Source organism: Sebastes umbrosus, chromosome 4 (assembly GCF_015220745.1).
Source record: "Sebastes umbrosus isolate fSebUmb1 chromosome 4, fSebUmb1.pri, whole genome shotgun sequence".
Taxonomy (NCBI): Eukaryota; Metazoa; Chordata; class Actinopteri; order Perciformes; family Sebastidae; genus Sebastes; species Sebastes umbrosus.
In genome coordinates, this window is record NC_051272.1 from 31,671,442 (window position 1) to 31,692,915 (window position 21,474).

The following is a 21,474-nucleotide window of genomic DNA, read 5'->3' on the forward strand; positions in this document are numbered from 1 at the left end:
CCGCTCTGCTATTCAGATGGACAGCAGGCTATTGTCTGTGATGCTGTGCTGTCTATATTGGGGAGCTCCAGCTTGTTGATTTATCACTCCTGCATTGTGTTGCCGGAGCTCTCCACTCGATTGTATCTTTGGTGCACCAATATGCCACCTCTGCATGTGTCAGATTGTGGCCAGGCCCGGTATGAGGGATTTGTGACTGGAGGGGAACCGTGCAAACAGGAGACCTATACGAGGAAGGCGAAGATGAGGGGAGAAAGAGGGATCAAAATCCCTCTGTATTCAGTGATTGGGTTATTCTAGACAGCACTGTCAGCACTTTCCACAAAGAGTTGCAGAAAACCAGGCAGGGGCGGTAGGGGAGATCTTTTGATGTATACTGTACAAGTGTGTGTGTGTGAATGTGTGTGTGTATATGTGCACATGACGCACTCTAATCACCTTAATTATTTCCTCTAATTACCTGCAAACGGCTAATGAATTCCTCAGGAATCCTATCATGTTGTGTATGTGCTCACATCATCATCCGTTTTGCACGGCTGCCATTAATTTGCTCATAAACAAATACAATTAGCATAAAATGTTTCATTGCAGGCTCATATATCTGGTTTAGTCTCTGGTAAGGATATGAAACAGCTGAACAACACGCCAAAAAAAAAAAGCATCATTCTGTTGCATTTCCTCTCTCGCTTTACAAACGGTCTGATGAAATGAACGCGGTTTAGTAAAATATTTCATGGTGTGTATGTTTGCTGTCCTTGGGGATGTTGATGTGTGCACTAGTATGCGTGTTTGCGCTGCGTCTGTGTTTGTATTCGTGTGTGTTTGTTATTTTTTTTTTTCGCTTTATAAATTTTCCATTCAAGGTCGTCCGGAGAAGAGGGACAATGGACTCGGTCCTGGGTGGACTGATGATGAATGTGTACATTTCATGACAACAAAAGCATAATGACCTTATTCTATAATGAATGGATTCATCATTAAAAATCTCTGGCCTGCGGCAAAGTCTTTTTTGCATATTCTGATGTCACCTCCTCTCCGAACATCACATGCATTTGTAGTCTACGCCTCTGGTGTACTGTGCGTGTGCGTGTGCGTGTGCGTGTGCGTGTGCGTGTGCGTGTGCGTGTGCATGTGTGTGCATGTGTGTGCATGTCCAAGTGTGTTTGCGTTTTTGTTTGTGCAGGTCTACATGTGTGTATCCTCTGTGGTGCGCCAACAGTCCAGACACAGCTATCTACGCCACCCATTAACACAGTCAGACATTCTAGCTCGAACAGACTGATGTTCAATCACTCGCCTCACAGACATGTTTATGGAAAATACTTTTGTTTATGTAACTAATGCCTTCATGATTGCAGAGTGTATATGCAGCATCTTTCCTCAGATAATTTGCGACAAAAACCCCCCGACTGAGGTTCTGTCCTACACGATGACACCAAACCCGACAGCGAGAGGCCATGTTTATCAAATCATGAAACAATGTTGTAACTGTATTGTGAAATTCCTGTTGCAAGTTACAGATGATCTGAGGTGGTCAAAATGTAGATTTTAACTGCATTAATGATGTTTCACAATACGTGTCTCTGAGGTGACGTTTCTTTGATTAAAAATAACAGAAAGATATAAACGGCTCAGGCAAGTCATTCGATTTTCAGTCCGGAAAAGTAATTAAGTGCATTTAGTTGTAGTACTGTACTTAAGTACACTTTTGAGGTACTCGTGCTTTACTTAAGTATTTACATCTTAAGCTACTTTATATTTCTACTCCACTCAATTTCAGTGGCAAATACTGTACTATTTACTCCAATACTTTTATCTGATATGTATAGTTACTCGTTATTTTACAGATTAAGATATTTTATAAACAAAACATATGATCTGCTATTAAATTATGATGCATTGTTATAAATGAAACTACCCAACAGCAGAGTAAATCATTAGAATTATCTCCATGTTCACCAACCGCAACAGTGAAATGCTGCTCACTCAATGTATCCATAATGATAATATAATAATATAATATATGATAGTTTAAAGGTGCTATTGATAAACATTGATAACATTCAGCCACTAGATGTCACATTCTCCCTCCCCGTTCCATTGCATTCACTTCACAACAAGTCGTTGCCAGGCACTTACCGTCAATCTCAGTTATTTATCCATTTTTTCCACACCCAAAGATGTCAGGTGATACCAACGTCGTTTTACTATTGGCTCACAAGCCTTGTTGGAAGTGGGAACCAAACATCAGATATCTTCCACAGCGATAAACAAAACATTCATTTTGGACCCGTCAACATTTTTAGAATGATTAATTCTCAATCATAATATTTTTTTCAGGAAAAAACATACTTTTATTCGCCACCTTTCTAAAGGCTCTGTGGATGTATTCATTTTTTTTTAAATATTCGTCTACATAAAAATGTTATCAATCAGACCTTTAACACATTGAGTACTTTTACTTTAAGTATATTTTGCTGGTACATAATACTTGTGTACTTTTACTGTGCAGCGGTGGAAGAAGTACTCCGAATATTTACTTAAGTCAAAGTAGCAATACCACAGTGACTAAATACTCTGTTACAAGTAAAAGTCCTGCATTCAATTTTACAAGAGATCAAGTACAAAGGTATCAGCATCAAAATATACTTAAAGCACCGCAAGTAAAAGTACTGCCATTATTGGATTATAATTACTGATGGGCACTCATTTTAACTACTTTACATGCTGCTTTTATATATAACAATAGATCATAATTTATTTTGTACTAATAATGTGAATCTTCAAAGTAACTAACTACTAAAGCTTAACAATAAAGGTAGTGAATATAAGTATAAAGTAGCTTCAAGTACCTCAAAATTGAACTTGAGTACAGTATTTGAGTAAATCTACTTAATTACTTTCCACCACGGCTTATGTGATATTCTCAATCCAGGACTATTGTTACATTGCAGTATCTTAGTATTTGACTTAAGTAAGGATCTGAATACTTCAGCCACTGTAGATTCTAACAATGGTGAGAGAAAAATTCCATGTTTTAATATTTTTCCTCTAGCTCGGCCTGCCTACAGTACTTCCTCCTCTCACAAAGAGACGTTTAATGGCTGCACAAACACAGCGCTGATTGATTGACAGCGGTCAATTATCAGTCCCTCTCTGTGCCGTATTGATTCCCTGGGCGAGATTAGTATCTTTTCTCTAGCTCTCTGTCCTGCAGGTCATGTAACATGCTCTGACCCTGCCATGGATACAAATGGCACATACATCTCCTGAACTGCTGCAAATGTCACCTGTCAGACTGGGACACAGAGAATAGGGGGCAGAGAGTGGTTTGGAGTAAACACACCCACACACACACACACACACACACACACACACTCAAGCAAAAACTCCCATCAGAGTAAAAGATCAGCAGCTGTAATGACGTGTCTTGTTATAAAATGGCAATTATGTCATTTGACAGGTTTGCATCTCCTCGTCTTGTAGGACTTGTCTGCTTCACTATGTCTGCCCTGCGGGTATACATTTTCAAGAGGTGAAGTAGATAAAAGCACTTGAACTGAATCGCCCTTTCACAACATTCAACTGGAATATCTACTACAGGGCCACACTATTATGGAACCAGCCACCACACCAAAGCATTTCACAGATAAAGAAGCCTACTGAATATCAGAAGCCACAATGGATGCACTGTACAGCAGCAGCAGCAGCAGCAGCAGCAGCAGCAGCGGGGGAGGAAGCGGCGGAGTCTGGGTGCCAAGTTGAGAATTCAGAGCTTCCCCTCTGTCTGTAGTCAGGTGGGATGACAGGGGGCGAGCGCTGGTTGGTGGCTCTCCGGTGGCTCTGACAGCCTGTCACAGGGAGATCACTGCCACATGCCTGTCTGTCCACAACGCTGACGGCTGACCCGTCCAACACGGCCCGGCCCGCTGGTCATGCCATCCCTGTCTGCTGTCGGACGTCTCTGACAGCTGACAAGACACCTGGGACTCGGCAGGCAGGGGCCAGAGCACTGCTACCTGTATAGACATCAGGATTTACTGCTGCCAAGGAGAAGAAAAGAAAGAAAGTGAGGAGGAGGAGGAGGAGAGGGCATACTAAATTTTTTCAAAAGGATCACATACTGTAGTTGCTAAAATGTATTATTATAAACAATGGGGATTTGCCTCCAATTAGTGAGTCTTTGTCATCAGTTCTTATCTAAACATAGATACAAAGTACAGTTAATACAGCATATCCTGGCTTTTGACAAAAATGTGTGTGTGTGTGTGTGTTTCTAAATGTGCTTTGTTTGCGAGTGTGTGCGCATTACATTTTTCACAGCATAACTCCCTTTAGATGTGGAGACAAAGGAGGCTGGCAGCTAGAGTCTAGGCTGCTGAAACATATGTGCCCTGTCATTTATCACGTCTGCTGGTGAAGGAATGAGAGCCCATCAGTGGCCTGGCATTGATCCCTGTATGGGCCAGCCATTGTTTCCAGCAGCACCTGGTGGAGTTCAGTCTGCAGTAATGGGGAGGAGGAGACACGCAGAGAGGAGGGAATAGGATTAGTTTGGAAAGGGAGGTGTCAACATATTCTAGGCTACTCTTTCTGAGCAGCAGAGAATTGGGAGCAAAACTGGAGTTTGAATTTTTGGGTTAGTTTTTGTATTTCAGTCACATTTGCTCAGATTTTTCTTCTGTTAAAGTAATAATCCTGAAGAGGTTCTGGTTGATTTGGCAACACCCGTGGTTACTGGTGGTAACAGCAAGTGTGCTTTAATACTACAGGTCCCAGAATCCTGAGGGGCAGCCAACATTCTTTGAGCAGCTGTAACAGACAAACAAGTGATCTGTCTACAGTGTAACCAAACAAACACACATAGTAGGTATGCATAGGTAGGCACTTTGAATCCAGGGCGGGATTGGCGGACTCCGCCACGAACAATAAAAACTACTATTTAGAAAGGTAATTACATAAAATAAACACACTAAATGACTATTGCTGGAAAAACAGCAACCACAAATAGTATCAAAATCAAAAATTTAATTTTAGTTAAAGGTCTTATATATAAGATTTTTATTCAGACGAACATTGTTTTTTAAAGTAATACATCCACAGAGCCTTTAGAAAGGTGCCGAATAAAAGTATGGTTTTCCTGAAAAATATTACAACTGTGAATTAATTATTTAAAAAATGTTGACGGGTCCAACATGAATGTTTTGTTTATCTCTGTGGAAGATATCTGACCTTTGGTTCCCACTTCTAACAAGGCTTATGAGCCAATAGTAAAGCGCCGTTTGTATCACGTGGTATCTCTGGGTCGACAGTTAGTTTGGAAAAAACGGATAAATGGCTGAGATTGATGATAAGTGCCTGGCAACGACTTGTTGTGAAGTGAATGCAATGGAACGGGGAGGGAGAATGAGACATCTAGTGGCTGAATATTATCAATCTTGTCAATGGCACCTTTAAAATCTTAAGTATTATTACTATTATATTTGTGTAATGTCACAGTCAATGAAAAAAGCAGGTATATTACAACTTTAAATCTTAAAATCATTTTTAAAAAATCTCAAGATTTGAATGTTTTATCCGTCACATGCTCATACAATATGTGCAGTGAAAAATGCAAGGTGGCATACCTTTTTTTTAGCTTTTAAAAACTTTGTTTTGGGTCGTGAAGAATTTCACGTATAAATTTATTGTTACATTTCCTATCTCTTAGGTGAACACCTCCTTAAAATTACTTAGTTTACATTGTTTTTTATTCATTATTATTTGTTTATAGTGCAATGCAAGTGAGCAGCATGAAAATAAACAGTACATTACTAGTGACCTACAAATAATGCAATACAAGTGATCAAGGTGGCATACCTTTGAAGATGTGCTAAAAAGAGTAGTGTGCAATAAAGAATAATGATTGCAATAACAGTAAAATTAAGAATTAGAAAATAAATATAAAGGATAAAATTTCAAAGAAAAACAATATAAATATATGTGATATATGTATGTGATCTCATATACCCAATAAAAATGAAGCCTACGTGAATACAGCTTCTGTTTTGATGTCTGAAGCTCTGAAAAGAAGCTGTAATATTTTCACCTGGCTTTGTTAAAAACACATTTGCTTACTCAGCATTGTTTGTCTGCAGTAATTCATCACGCAGGCTTTGAGCTATTGATGGAGCCAGCATCCGTTAGCAGGCCCCTGTCAATGATTCACTCACTAAGCCCATCTGTCAGGCGCCCTCTGCTTCTCCCCTCTTCCTCTCCACCACTGCTGTTCTGCTCATTCCTCCTCTTCCTCAATGATGGATGCATAAAGTCCCTGACAGCCTCAAATGGCCACATTCAACACAAGAACACCTCACAGTTTCAGTTGTTGTTATGTAATCCCCCACAAATAGTCAATCAATTATTGTCTCAAAGTCACCTGTGGCGCAGAACGAAAGCCATTTACAACTTTAGAAAAGAAAGGCTGCGTGGGGAGGTGATTTCTGGAGGTGATTGGTAACTATTTGAGTATTCACAGCTTAGCTGAGGACAGTGATCAATAAATCAACTGCTCACAGAATCCATCACGATTGTGCCATTAAATGCTCCCATACAGTCAATGATAAACTGCGGCCAGCGCATTTCTGGGAGGTGGTGTGGTGCATCCTTGCAGAGCAGAGTGCCGGAGCACTCAGCCACACAGGGAGGGGATGAAGTATCTGTCTGTCTGAGTTTGAAAAGAAACCTGAGGATCTTGATGTGAGCACAGATCAGTGGTGTGAGTCAAAGCTCAGGTGTGGCAAAGAGTGCCATCTGTGGGCGAAGGACTAGAACTGCATGATGGGATAGTGTGTGAAACAAGACGGAGTCTGTTTGGACATCCGAAAACTACATCTATTACTGAGGTTTAAGCTTCATTCTTGACCTTGGAAATGTCAATTGAGATCCATATAGTAGCTTTTCTGGTGCAGTCCATCATATTACATGATCGCTGTCAGCAAATTGAGTTTGCCCAGTTGTCATGGAATCCATTTTTTCTGAGAACCTTCAAGATTATTTTCCCAAATTGGCTGAGGTTAAATTACATTCATGAGAAACTTAGAAAAAAAGGTCCATTAAATAGCTTATTCGGGTACTGTTCAAAAAATGCTGGGATGGGGACAGTTATATTTCCATCATTATAAACATTTTATTTGGGCATGTGATGTTGAGTAGCCGGTCAGGTGCTTAGTGCCCGCCTCACTGAACCAGGCCATTACCACTGTCTATTTGTTTTATATCTGTGTGTGAGTGTGTGTGTGTATGTGTGTGTGTGTGTGTGTGTGTGTTAGGTTGTTTGGGCAGGGCTTTGTTTTTTTATATATATATTTTATAAATCTGGGAAATAAAATGTTGGAACAAAAAATATATATTTTATTTGGATCCCATCCTTGTCTCAGGAAAAAACTGCGACACACTTCCTGTAATATTGATATTACAGAGAGTGTCTCAAAATATGATCCTTGGTTGGTACAACTCTTTCCACCTATAACAACTAAAACAGCTTAAGTGTAAATAATTTAAGATGGTGTTATCTAAATTAAATCTTAATATATTTATGGAATAATAATAATTTTCTCAATAGGCACCAATGCACAAATTAGAAGTGAAATTAGTTATTTTAAAATTTGAGCAAACACAACTAAAGGCTGAACTTGACTTATAAAATAGGCCAGTTTAAGACGACATATTTAAGTTTTTGTTTGTTGCAGAAATAACATTTACTGTGATGGGGAAATGGCAGCACCTGTATGACCCACTGTGCTCATTTGAGAACAGTCAATAGTGACTATTTAATTCCTTTTTTTTTTCTTAACCCCGCAAGTGAATGAGGAAATATATATTTTGGGTATTAGGTTAAAAAAAGAGCTTTCTTTACTCCGCCAAAAAAAAGTCAGACTACCCTCTCCTAAACAAAAAGCAGAGATAACCCTCCCCTTTTGTAACCTCTCCTTCCCCCGTAATAATTTGTGGACAGTCCCTTAGTAGTGATCTTTCACCTCACAATTATCCAGATTGAGGGCAAAATGTTGATTTAAACTTTATGTGTGATCTCAGTTCTTTTTCATCATCTGTTCTGAAAAAGTTATATCTACCTCTTTTAGTATATCATCTGAGTACCTTTTATCTCTAACCAGTTAAAAAATAATGACTATACACACTTTCTGCTTCCTTTTTCAAAGACAATGCTGGGATTGATCATTCATTTCTCTGCCATCTGTCACCTGCCCTTGTGGGAACCTCTGATGGTTTGGATTCCCATTGAACATAAGAACAGGAACCCTTCTCCTCGTGTGCCATAAACTGTTAAATCTTGTAGCCGACCACGGAGCAATCCAACATTCAGCACAATATTAAAATGCAGTATGGAGGCATGAAGGAGCTGCCAATCTTCCCAGTGATTGTCTTGTTTGTTAACAACGTCCCAGAACGAGTTTGGTAATGATTTATTGATGTTAACATGCTACACGTGGAGAACCATGTCAGCCCATCTCTGACACAAAAAACAGGTTTCTCTTACATCCATTTAGGAACAAAAGCCTGTAAGTGAGGTGTAGCAGAGTCGCTGCGTCTCCAGCTGTGCAGGGATCACTGCAGCTTTCACTCACCCTCTGAGAGCCCGGGCCCTCAGCGGTGACCCCCTCACATCAAACTTGACTGCTCGTGTCCTGTCTGCACGCCGAGTTGTCGTGTAGGCTGTGTCGCTCTGTCACAAGACATGTCCCACATTTGCAGCCGCCGTCGTTGGCCAGCAGGATGAGAGCGTCTGTCAGGAGAGCTGACACGCATGCCACTTTACTGGGCGACTGACAGAGGGCCACGCCACACTGTCACTTCTCCCAGATCTATTGCCTGAGGATAAACACGGACACACACACACACACATACACACACACACGTTAATAACACAAGAGTAAACAGAGCTGGAATCTCAGAGAGTGACTGACTGACAGTCTGACTGGGTGACCGGCCGGGGCTGAGGAAGCTGGAGCTCTGTGTCACCCCTCATTCTTACAATCTCCAGCTGTCACATCAAACACTCTGCTCCCGTGTTGCTCCGCCTCCAGACTCAGCCCCACCACCTTCCCCCACCCACCCCCGCCTTCTGTACTGAGATCTCATTAGATATGTATCCTGAAGTAGTGCAAGAGGATGCAGGCACAGTGCATCATCCACCCTGATAGGCCCTGAGTAAATATTGCCTCATGCTCTTGTCATTCTGTTAGAATTGTCACAGACTTGATGTGAAGACTTTGCTCATTTCAGGTTTCAAGTTTGTGGGAGCAGCAGTAAACACTATCAAATCTGATGTACCATATGGTCGTGTCTAGAAGGTAACCCACAAATTGCAAAATCTGGCAAAAACTCTCACAAGACTCGCTGCCCAATGACCTGTCCTACCCTTAACTATTTGAGGTCAATGCCTATTTGAGGTCAATGTCTAACCTTAACTATTTGAGGTCAATGCCTATTTGAGGTCAATGTCTATTTGAGGTCAATGCCTATTTGAGGTCAATGTCTATTTGAGGTCAATGTCTAACCTTAACTATTTGAGGTCAATGTCTAACCTTAACTATTTGAGGTCAATGCCTAACCTTAACTATTTGAGGTCAATGCCTAACCTTAACTATTTGAGGTCAATGCCTAGCCTTAACTATTCCAGGTCAATGCCTAACCTTAAAGGAACAATATGTAGGACTGACAGATAGTGTTCAAAATGGGTGACAGCAGTCTAAATTCAAAACATTGGAGCTGTGGCTCGTCTGCTCCTCCGGTGTGACTGACAGCAGTTAGCGCATGTTTTTGCAATTTGAGGGTTACCTTAGAGACATGACTGCGTTCACCTCTGGCCAGCAGCAGTAGTCTGAATCACTTCACCGGCTGTGTTTCTCAAATACTCGCTGCCTTGATAACCCAGCTGCACACGGACCACAGAGACATGTGCTTTTCAGGTCGAGTAGAATCTAACGATAATGTTATCTCTGTTGATCAAATTTGTTTGCTTGCTTCCATGGCTGCAGAAGGCTGTGTTTGTCTGTGCCAATTTGTTTCATATGTGGCAACGGGGCCTTGAAATGGGCAGTGGACGGGATCACACCGGAGAAAAACAAAAACAGAAGTTCCAGACCGGGATGGAAATTTCAAAAGAGAACATGCTGGCTGTAGCATTGTTGTTGGAGAAGCTAATATTTCAATTTAGCATGTTTCCTTAATCTTTGATGACATGTCATGGTCATTTTATGATTTATTACAGTAAATATATTACATATTGGTCCTTTAACTATTTGAGATCAATGCCTAACCTTATCCATCTTGTGAGAGTTTCCCAACTCGGGGGTTACCTTCTAGACACGACCGTACCCCATACACGATTACAGATGGGTGACAAAAAACAACACACTGTCTTGTAAGGTTTTGGGTCACCATGAGCCTCCACAACAGCTTAGATTCTCCATGACATGGAAAGTCTCTGAACTCTCCTGTAAATGTGAACATGTGCCCTTGTGCCTTGTACCCAACTCTATATAATGTAGTTAAAGGTCTTATTGATTACTTTTTTATGTAGACGAAATTAAAAAAACAACAAAACAAATACATCCACACAGCCTTTAGAAATGTGCCGAATAAAAGTATGGCTTTTTCTGAAAAAACAAATATATATATATATATATATATAGACTGTGACTTAATCATTTTAAAAATGTTGGCAGGTCCAGCTTAAAAAAAGGGTGGTCCTTTTTCTGTTCTTATTTCATGTCAAGGACAATGAGTTATGTTCTCCATTTGATAAGATGACCTTTGCCTTGTCTGCAAAAAACACCATTAAAAAAAAAAAAAAAAAAAAAAAGGTTTGACAAAAATTTTGTCCGGTCCGAAATGAACTTTTTGTTTATCTCTGTGGAAGAAATCTGACGTTTGGTTCCCACTTATAAAAAGGCCTGTGGGCTAATAGTAAAATGACGTTGGTATCACGTGGTATCTCTGGGTCGTCAGTGTGGAAAAACTGATAAATAGCTGAGATTGATGGTGAGTGCCTGGTAACTACTTGTTGTGAAGTAAATGCAATGGAACAGGGGAGGGAGAATGAAACATTTAGTGGCCGAATGTTATCAACGTTATCAATAGCACCTTTAAAACTAAGGAACATTTTTTTTCTGCATTGAGTAATTTTACTTTTAATACTTTCAGTACATTTTGCAAATTACTCTTTTGTATCTGTACTAGTATTGAATGCAACCCTTTATTTTTACATTGTGGTATTTGTACTGAGCACCACTGGCGTTTTGATGTGTTGGAGACCGCTGTCTAACATGTTGGTCCAAAATCTCCCATAGGTATTCGATTGGGTTAAGATCTGGTGATTGTAAAAGCTGTAGCATATGTATCACATCAATGTTTTACTAATCAAACCATTCAGTGATGTTTCTCCACTCATCTATTCAGGTTTTGCCTTTGTACTTGTCCCTCAGGTGCTGGTGCAGTTTGTTCCTGTCTACCATGCTGCTGCTACTGCTTATGGACTTACAGTGTCCTCTAATGGCTGAAAGGTAAATTACATCTATCTTAATGAATAAATAATGCTGGGTTGTTTCTCATCTTATCCTTTATTTATTCAGGGTACTTTTGCAGAGGGCGATGCTCCTCCTTTTATGAACATGCTGCTCGTAGTCACACCTGCCCAGTATAACCAGTCTGATCTGTTGGCTAGTGAGCAGCTCCACTGGAGCAGTTGGGGGTTCAGGGTCTGTAGCCTCTCAACATGAATGAAGCCAAAGACCAGGAAACAGATATGCATGCAGCACCAGAGCTCCATTTACAATTTTGTTTTTAATTCAATTCTCTATTATGTAACTATTTACTCTGTAAATAGGTAGAAAATACTGCAGTAAGGGAATTTGCATTTTTAATGTACCCTCATCATGCATACACTACTGTACTTGAACAACTTTTAATAGATGTAATAATATTAAAGCTTAATTGTAATTCATGATGCCAGAAAGAACCGTGAACTCGTTCAAGGATCCTTAGATTCTGCTTTTGGAATTCCCACTTGTGTGTACTGTAGAGAAAAACTGTAAATCTGCAGTAATGAGCTGCTGGTGTCAGTAGCTCGCCAATAGGTGGCAGTGTGCATTCATACAACTCTATCTCAGAGATAATGATTGAACAAGACTGAATCCAACATAGATAATTTAACATAGGCTACAGAGAAGTAGATGTACTTTAGCATGAATGTAGTGATGATCTTTGGGCTCACACGCTGAGATCTGGTACTTTATATGTATACACCAAGACTCATGAATACAGAATGGATCAATGTGAAGCTCCTTAAATACCTACAGGGAGTTGAAAGCATCATCTTTGCCTGCATATGTCTTATGATGCATTATGTAGGCATGTAGATGGACCAGATACAGACATCAAGACCATCAAGTCCTTGCAGCAGCTCTGTGTGCTTCCCCAGCGGCCCGCTCCAGTGTCACAGCTGTTTAACTCCAGTAATGCCGGCTAATTAAGTATGGTGTAGGGCGACCTGCTGGGACCCTCAGGCCTTTCAGCTCATACAGGAGACTCCCAGAAGCTCAGGTCAGAAGGCTACAGGCTCTGGACATGAATGATTAATCTTGAATCTTCTCATCAGAGGCTCTTGTTGCTGGTAATTGTTAGCAAAGTAAGACAAGAATGTCTGTTCCAGTCTATTTCTCAGTCATCCTATCACCAGGAACAAAGGAACACAGACACAAATCAAGGGCGTAATTTATGGCGTGACACAGGGAACATGTCCCCCCCACACACACACACACTTTTTCAGAGGGCAGTATTGGACCCCTCCACTTTTTACAGTCTGAAGAAAAAAAAAAGGAGAAACTGCAGTGCACGCTCAAAAGACTCTATCCACGAGTCCCCCCTTTACAGACAAGCCCAGACAAGCCCCATGCAGTTTGAGGCAAAAACCACACAGTTTTTGCACGCAGTATGTGTTCTTTTTGCCTATTCTAAAAATGGTATATTTGAATATTTCAAAACTAAACAGTCTTGAAATTGCATAAATTGGGTGTGAGAGACTTGTGGATCCAATGAGCCCATTTGTATTCATGTGTGATGATGTCAGTCTCCCATTAGAAGTCATTTCATTGCAGTGAGACCATTTTTTGAAACGTGACCTCACTGTATAACATGACCTGTGGTGACCTCTAGGATAATCACAGCCTCATGAAACTTTACAGCCACAAACTAGAGACCTAGAGCATTCAGAGGATGGATGGCTTTGCTAGCTAGATTGACAATAAGGGGGTTTCTGAGCAGTTTACACAACAGAAGTGCTCAACACCAAATTGCTGAAAAATGCAATTCTTGCAGAAATCTCAAAAAGTCAAACATTTTTGAAACCAAATCACAGCATGAATCTTTCGATGGTGTTCCTCAAGGTCTTGGTGTCTTAATGTGGTATTGTGGAGGGATTTTGGATCATTTTTTTAATCAATTTTTGAGTGTCCAAAAATGGTTAAGTATAGCACCAAATCTTTGTAACAAATCAGAAATTGCTGAGCATGGAAATGACCATCATAATATTCTAGCCTAGCCTACTTTGTGCTGGCTTGGCCTTGACTCGGTTTGACTTGGCGTGTCAGCTCAATTATCTCCATTAAACCTGGCCAGGCTACCTGCCTGTGAAGGTGTGTGTGTAACTTTAACCATGGCTGGTTACATTTTTTCATTTAACCTTTATTTAACCAGGTTAGTCCCATTGAGATTAAGAACTTCTTTACTAAGGGAGACCTGGCCAAGACGGTCAGCAGCAAGAACACAAAGTTGCAGACACACATAGAAATAGAGATATAAAATACAATTCACAAACAAATTTTGCATTAAAAGAGAACTATCTAAAGACAAATGGGGGGACAAAAAGGAAATTTTCTGTGAGTCAGCTGTATAACAAGGGGGCTAAAAACATTGGCATGCTATAGAGTCTGCTTCTAAAGCCTTCATTTTAGATTTAAACATATTTAATGATATCTGCTCCTTGATTTTTAGGTCATTTAGGAGCAAATTCCAGGCTGAGGCTGCAGAATATGCAAAAGCCCTTTCTCCAATTTTTGTCCGAGCTTTTGGGACAGAGAGCACAAAGAAGTCCGATGAACGCAGTGAATACTGTCCACAATTGTTTTGCGTAATAAAAACACTTAAGTATTGTGGGAGCAGACTCAGAATCACCTTATATATAAGGATGTACTAATGGGAGAGCCTACGGGTTGCCAGTGCAGGCCATCCAACTCGAGAGTACAACTCACAGTGGTGAGTCAGAGCTTTACAATTTGTGATGAACCTTAATGATGCATGGCAAACTACATCAACCATATGAAGGCACTGAGCAGAACATCTCCCTAATCTAAAACCGGTAAAAATGTTGTAGAAACAAGACGCTTTTTTACATTAAAAGAAAAACACAACCCAATTTTAGCCTCAGTTTTTTTTACAAGGTACAGCACATGTGGTTTAAAAGTAAGGGAGTCATCAATCAAGATGCCAAGGTATTTGTAGACCTTGACGACCTCTATCTCCTTTCCATCCACAGTAAGCACAGGAACATTTTGTGACCTACACTTTGCGTTGGAAAACAACATAAGTTTGGTCTTATCTTCTTTTAAAACAAGTTTCAGTTCATGCATTGTACTTTGCACAACAACAAAAGCATTTTGCAGATATTCAACAGCCTATATAAGAGATGCCGCCCAGCAGTATACAATAGTGTCGTCAGCATAAAAATGGAAAGAGGCATTGGACACATTTTGACCCAGATTATTCACATAAATAGTAAATAAGAGTGGGCCTAATACAGAGCCAGAACTTATGCTAACGTCTTTGGCTGTTTGGGGGGAATAAACAAATGACCCAGCGGTCAAATTCACCAGAATTATGCAAGCTGAAAATTAAAGTGAGAAGGAACATGGCGTTTTATATTGCTTTTGTTATACTTTTCCTACTGTTATTGTCAGAGGAAATCAACGCCACCTGTGGATGAGCAGTTAGTACTGGTGAACAACATCAGGAGGAAAGCCATGCAGGTCGGCAACAGCTGAATCACAGTCCTCACAATTAGTGTGATTGTTGAGTGTAAGAAACTAATTTATTTAACCTAAATAACAAAGCTGCTTGCAGTTAAATGGTAATGCACGTCGCCAATAGTTGTGGCTTGTTACCCTTGCTCTGTGATAATGTAAGTTACTGTACAGACTTCATACATGATCCTGTTGATATGTTTTTCTCTTGCTTAAATATGGTTTGTTAAGGTAATTAATATCTGCATGTGTATGTTCAGCATCAGTTTGGCGCAGTTTTAATTTATAGCACCCGTTGCAATTTCTGTCATTGCCTTACATTACCAACAGTCAAATACTGTAATGTTTTAGGAGGTGGAAATATGCTAGTAATGGCAAATCAGTTAAGATTTGTGGATATATATTGATAGTTTCTATTGTGGCTAATTAACTCCCACTTGGTCTGTAACCCATTTCATTTTAGCATTGTGATTACTGGAATAATTCTGGACCATATTAGACACAACATGCCATGTTGGTAAACATGAATAATAAGTGAAGGTACCCACGCTGTGCCAGCTGTGCGTAAATAACGCATATCGGAAAGGTGTGAGTGTGTGACAGTGCGACTAAAAACCAAACAAACCAAAAACTGAATCAGAACAAGGTTACGTCCACTCCCCTCCAGTAAGTTCTTCTACCACTCGAGGGACAACATCGTGATTGATTATTTATAGATTAATGGCTGATTGATTGAATTATTTCACCACATATCTGGCAGGAACATAGTTGGAAGTGTGTGTGTTTTTCTTACTTTATTATTCCTATTTTTAATTATAGGCAGATCCCAATGTCACAGAAATAGGTCATTTAGTGTTTCCTAAAACACACTTTCATACAAGCTTAATTGTATTGAAATTATTAATTAAAAACAGCAGTGGGTAGAAATGGAGCAAATATGATTAAAAAAGTTATTTTTATAAAACGGTCACTATATCCTGACAGTAGTGCATGAGACAGGTAATCTGAAAAAAATCATGTGCCTCTGTGTCCTCCTAATGGCATCTGCAAGATTTCAGACCGTATGAAAACCACCAGTCAGAGCTGATCTGGAGTCTGCCGTCCAGCTGCCGTCCATGAGAGCCATCTGTCAATCACTCGCTAACTCCAATCAAACGTTCAAACTAGGCAGTGCTGATCAAATACGAATCCAGATTCTGTTACTGTAATGTCTATTTCTCTCCTCAAATGTTTTCAGAAACATCTTGTAGTGTACTGTTGAGCTGTAAAATAAGAAAGTTTGTGACCCGGCAGCCATGTTGAGATCTGTTGAGTAAATACCAAGCACCACCCACCAGCTAGAGCAAACTTTTTCATTTTACAGTTAAACAGTACACTACAAGATGTTTTCTAATCAGCGCTGCCTAGTTTGACCGTTTGATAGGAGTTTGCGAGTGATTGACAGCTGCCTCCACTGAATGAACAGCCAATAGGAACGCTCTCTCTCTGAAATGACCTGTGATTGGCCAAAGTCTCCTGTCACGGGCTAGATTTTTTAAAGCCTGAAAACAGAGCCATGAGGAGGTGCAGAAGTCTAGTTTTCTCAGAACACTTGAATTATAATATGCTGAAAGGTTATTATGGAATTTTTGCCCAATGATGCCAAAAATATACTGCCTACTGCAGGTTTCACGACAAAATAAATGGAAATCAAATGAAATGAAAGATAAATTATTAGTGCAAATATACACTTTTTATTTCATACACCAAGGTTGATTTGAATGTGTGCAAAATTCTGATGTCTTAATTTGTTTTGTTTCATTGTGTAGGTTAGACGGTTGCAGGAGGACCAGTGCTTACACAGTCCATGGTAACTGTTGAAGAGTCTTCAGGTTTGTCCAAATCCTGCGTATTTTTGTCATTTTATTCATGAACACTATGCAATTCTCTACTTTCCAGTGTTGTCGTCTTTTTCTGCTTTGCCTTTTTTGGCAGATTGCAATGCCGTCTTTTGGGTGCATACTGCCACCTACCATACGGGAGTATGTAGAACAGGATCTAGTTTACATTAATCTGTAATTCACTTTCCAGTGTCAATGCTAACTAGAGTTGGGCCAAAGTAAAAAAATTCAAACCGGTTTGATATTAAGCCATAACACAGAATTTTACCACTATGTGTCGCACTTGATTCAGCAGATCTGTGTGTGTGTCTGTGTGAGAGATAGGGCTGTACCCGAAACAGATTTCTTGATCAGAAACATGACTTTGGCATGAGTTTCAGTGATGACCATTTAAAAATCAATAAAAGACAGCTGCGTGATGCAAGATTTGAATAGCGGCCTAATTGAATTGCAGACATATGCATAATGTTGGGCGCGCTGCGCTACCACATGGTTTTGTTGGAAAATTGAGACAGGCAGCAGAGATTTATTTCTGTTTAAAGCAAGCTCTTAAAATCTTATTTTTTAATTTCACTTACAACAGCGTGTAAATGAATTAACAAATTAATTCATCTTGCCTGCAATGCCCGCTATGACATTATTTCCCTTTAAAGGGACTATTTGTAACTTTCAGAAATGCTTGTTAACAGCGAAACCTGTTGACGTTAAGTCAACGAAAGTCCGCGTTAGGCTCGCGCTTGCTCGCTCTAAATAGACATGAACGAGCATCGCTCTAAACAGTGAGGCGACACACGTCAGCTAAAACCACAATATCACTCTATATTTCACCTGCTTGGCAGTAATGTTAGCTGACCAGACGAAGGTCTCTCCATGAATCACTGCTGATCCTAGTGTTGGCTTTGAGGCTGAAGCAGGAAGAGAAACGTTATCGCCTCTGACCGCAGCTGGAGAGAGACACTGGCACCCGATCGGAGACGGTAACATTTCTCTTCCTGCTTCAGCCCCGCTGCAGGAACAGAAACGTTACCCTCTCCGACCGGGTGCCGGTGATAACGTTTCTCTCTGCGGAGCACCGTCACTTCACAAGACACGGAAAACCTCTGTTGGTCTGGAGGACTTGCAGCATTTATTTCTGTACAAACGTCCACTGTACATTCACTAGATATTCTCAGAGCTAAACTAACTCATCTGCAGTGTGTAGTGAGCGCGCATGCTCTTCTAGAGGTGGAGCGAGACAGCGTGAACGCGCGCGGTGTGTTAGTGAAGGCAAGCAGGCAGAGGAGCAGTGACTTCAGCCACACACGAGCGCGCAAATGTTGTGCCCTGAATAGGGGAATATTTGTAGTGAGACTCGTGACACGATGCCTACTCTCTGGCAGTCTCATGAGAATGAGGCACCGTAGTTGCGAGCTTCCCCTTCAGGTCCTCGGCAGGTATCACTAATCAATCTCAGAACAGACTTAACAGGTAGATCCCAGATGAGCTACTGACAGGAGATATTCTGACATTTAAAGAGGTTTTAACCAAAATAATGTTTTTAAAGTGTTTTTAATCTTTTTAAAAATACTTTATTTTCAACACTCAAACCTTTTAAATGTTTTTAACCCTTCATGGATTTCAGTTGTTTTTATGACCCATTTAACAATGAATTAATCTTTTATGTCACTATAACTGTTTTTATTACTAGAAGTTTATTTATAGCTGATCAGCTTTCTTCAATCAAATTCTACCTATCACACATATATATGCGAGCGCGCATATGCGAGCATGCGAGCGCGCATGTGTCCCGACCCGGTACATCTATACGCTTAAAAAGTTACAAACAGTCCCTTTAAACATAATAATAACTAATAAATAAATATAAACAAGAATAAATTAACAAATGAAATTATTTAAGATTGGAATTATGAAAATAAAAACAGTTGGCATGAAAATTTTAAATAAATTCACGGCATTGTCGGCTTTGAAATAATAACTTCTCGTCTTCAACATGATAGAAATCTGCTACCGTATTTTTCTTTCAATATAAAATATATAAAACTGTAAAGTATAAACAAATTACACTCTATTTAAGATTTGAAATCTTTAAGATGAAAAAGCGAACGTTTGTCTCTTTTTCCTGCACAACAAATAATAATGTTCTTATTCAGCCTTGACATGTTGTGGGATAGGAAAACTATTTTGTAGTGATGGCGATGGCACTGAAGCTCTCCAGCAAATTGGTTCGCAAAAGGGTTCATTTCACGAGGCTTCATCTGGGCTTCATATGCACACGAAACCACCTATCAGTCAAATAGTGTAAAACAGGTACATATATTCCAGATATGTGGCAGTGGTTTAACTGGGCACAGGGCAGTGAATGTGCTTGTGTAACTTCCTTTTTATTCAGGAATAATAAGTTCTCAACTGTATTTCGGCTTGGGGCATCTCCAATGACGTCATTTGTCTAAAACAATACAAGCCTCGATACGCGCTTCACAGAAAACTTCTTGGATTACTCGACACACGCTCCGAAGCCTCGGCACATCACATAACATCACTACTATTTTGTCCACATTACTTGGGAGAAGTGATCTTCAAGTCTTGTTAACGATGAAGCCGGCCTTTGAAAATATTCTCTCTGATGGTGTGGATGTAGAGGGGATGCAGAGTACACGTTTGGCTGCTGTGCAGCTTTGGATAGCGGTCCTTATTTCTTTTCCACCAGTTCAGTGGGCCAGCATCAACTTTTGTTTGATCTTGCAAGTATGTCTTCATTTTGTTCTTAATCAGTGACAGCCCCTCTTCTTCTTGTTCTTCATCAGTTGTCATCATCAGCATCATGGCCTTCTCCTTGTCATTCTTTTTGATTCTTTTTCTTTTTGTTCAGTTTCCGTCGTGCTGCTGTCCTCGCGTCCTCTGCAATGTTTTGACACACACTTTTGGCAAGATCTGCATTGTTCATATACCTCATCGCATTGAAGATCCTCTAAGAATGAGAGTGTTTTAAGACGCGGATCGAGAACTGCGGCTTGCATGCATATAAATTACTACCGATTTCAAGTCTCAATGTCAGCTTTCACCTGTCAAATTCTGCAATGAGCTTGCCCTTCAGTGCTTTAGTGGCTTCATTGTCATCCTCGCGTACTTGCAGGTGGCGTGTCTTCATATTAATGATCATAGACAGAGTGGCAACGAAGCATTTATGTTCTGTGACACTTACTCCGTCAGAGTGATCATGGGCTTCGGAACTGAAACGATCCAAACCTCTTTCGGCCCTCTTGCTGGTACCAGGGTTGGACAGCAGCGCGGTGACTGGCCATCTCTGTTCCAAAAGACGTTCAAGCTTGTAGAACTTGGAGTTCCAGTGAGTTGGCACATCTTGGGTTAGTTTGTGTTTAGTCACTTTTTGCAGGAGTTGCTTTTCTTTAAATGCTGCGGTGGCTTTAGAACTTTTTTTGACGTGGCCGACCAGACGCCTTGCAGCTGTTATAGTGCGACAAACCAGGTCCTCTTTTAAGGCTGCCTTAATGCATAATTGCAATGTGTTCCCCTGACGATACCATAGGTAGACTGTTTGGGACGCAATAAACTCACTATTGGCGCGAACCTATTTCTTCTCTGATAATGTCACTTTGTGAATAACAAATCCGTGTTGAAATTGGCAGGACGAGAGCTAGTTAACGGGAGGTGCCATGGATTTACATTATGATGCATTCTGACTCTATTCAGTAAAAAATGTATTTATTTATTAAAATTTTGTAATGTATTTATTAATATAAATTATAACGTTATCATGATGTGTTCAAATGTAATCTTTTTCTTTGTCATAGTAACAATCAAATGACATGATTTGTGCCTCTTTTCTCCAGAATCAGAAGCAGCTGAACCGCTTCCGAGATGACATCGATTCTGGACGAACTCAGAGTAAGAAAACACCAGTAATGCAAAACATTCTCCAGATATTTGGATTAGTGTTTCAGATTTTTGTTTTTTGAAGATATTTATGATGCATTTTTGCCTGATAGTAGAATGGAGAATAGTGTAGAATGGAACCAGGGGATATACGTAGTATGCGTTGAAACCAATTGACTACCTGAACAATCCGTGTATGGTTCATTCTTTGTTTTTTCCATTTCAAAAACAACTTTCAAAACGGAAAAACAAAAAAACCTCATTGTTTTTTATTTTTCAACCAGAACGAAAAAAAACAGAAAAACAAAGGAGCAGTGGTTTGTTACATAATGAACCAATAATATTTTTACACTTCTTAACGGGTAGGGCAGGTCAGGGGTCGCTCGGTGAGAGATTTCCTCTGGGACGCTGCGACCGGCTCCAGGTCAGCTTGGAAAGGCCCGGGGCCGGTTGCCAATCAGCCAAGCTCACCTGCAGCTCATCACACACACAGCAGAGAGAGAAAGAAATCCAGCACAGAGCACATTAGAGCACATACACAAATGCATAGATACATTTTCATACAACCTCATTCTGAATACATTATTATTATTATAAGATTATCAATGTATGACTCAATA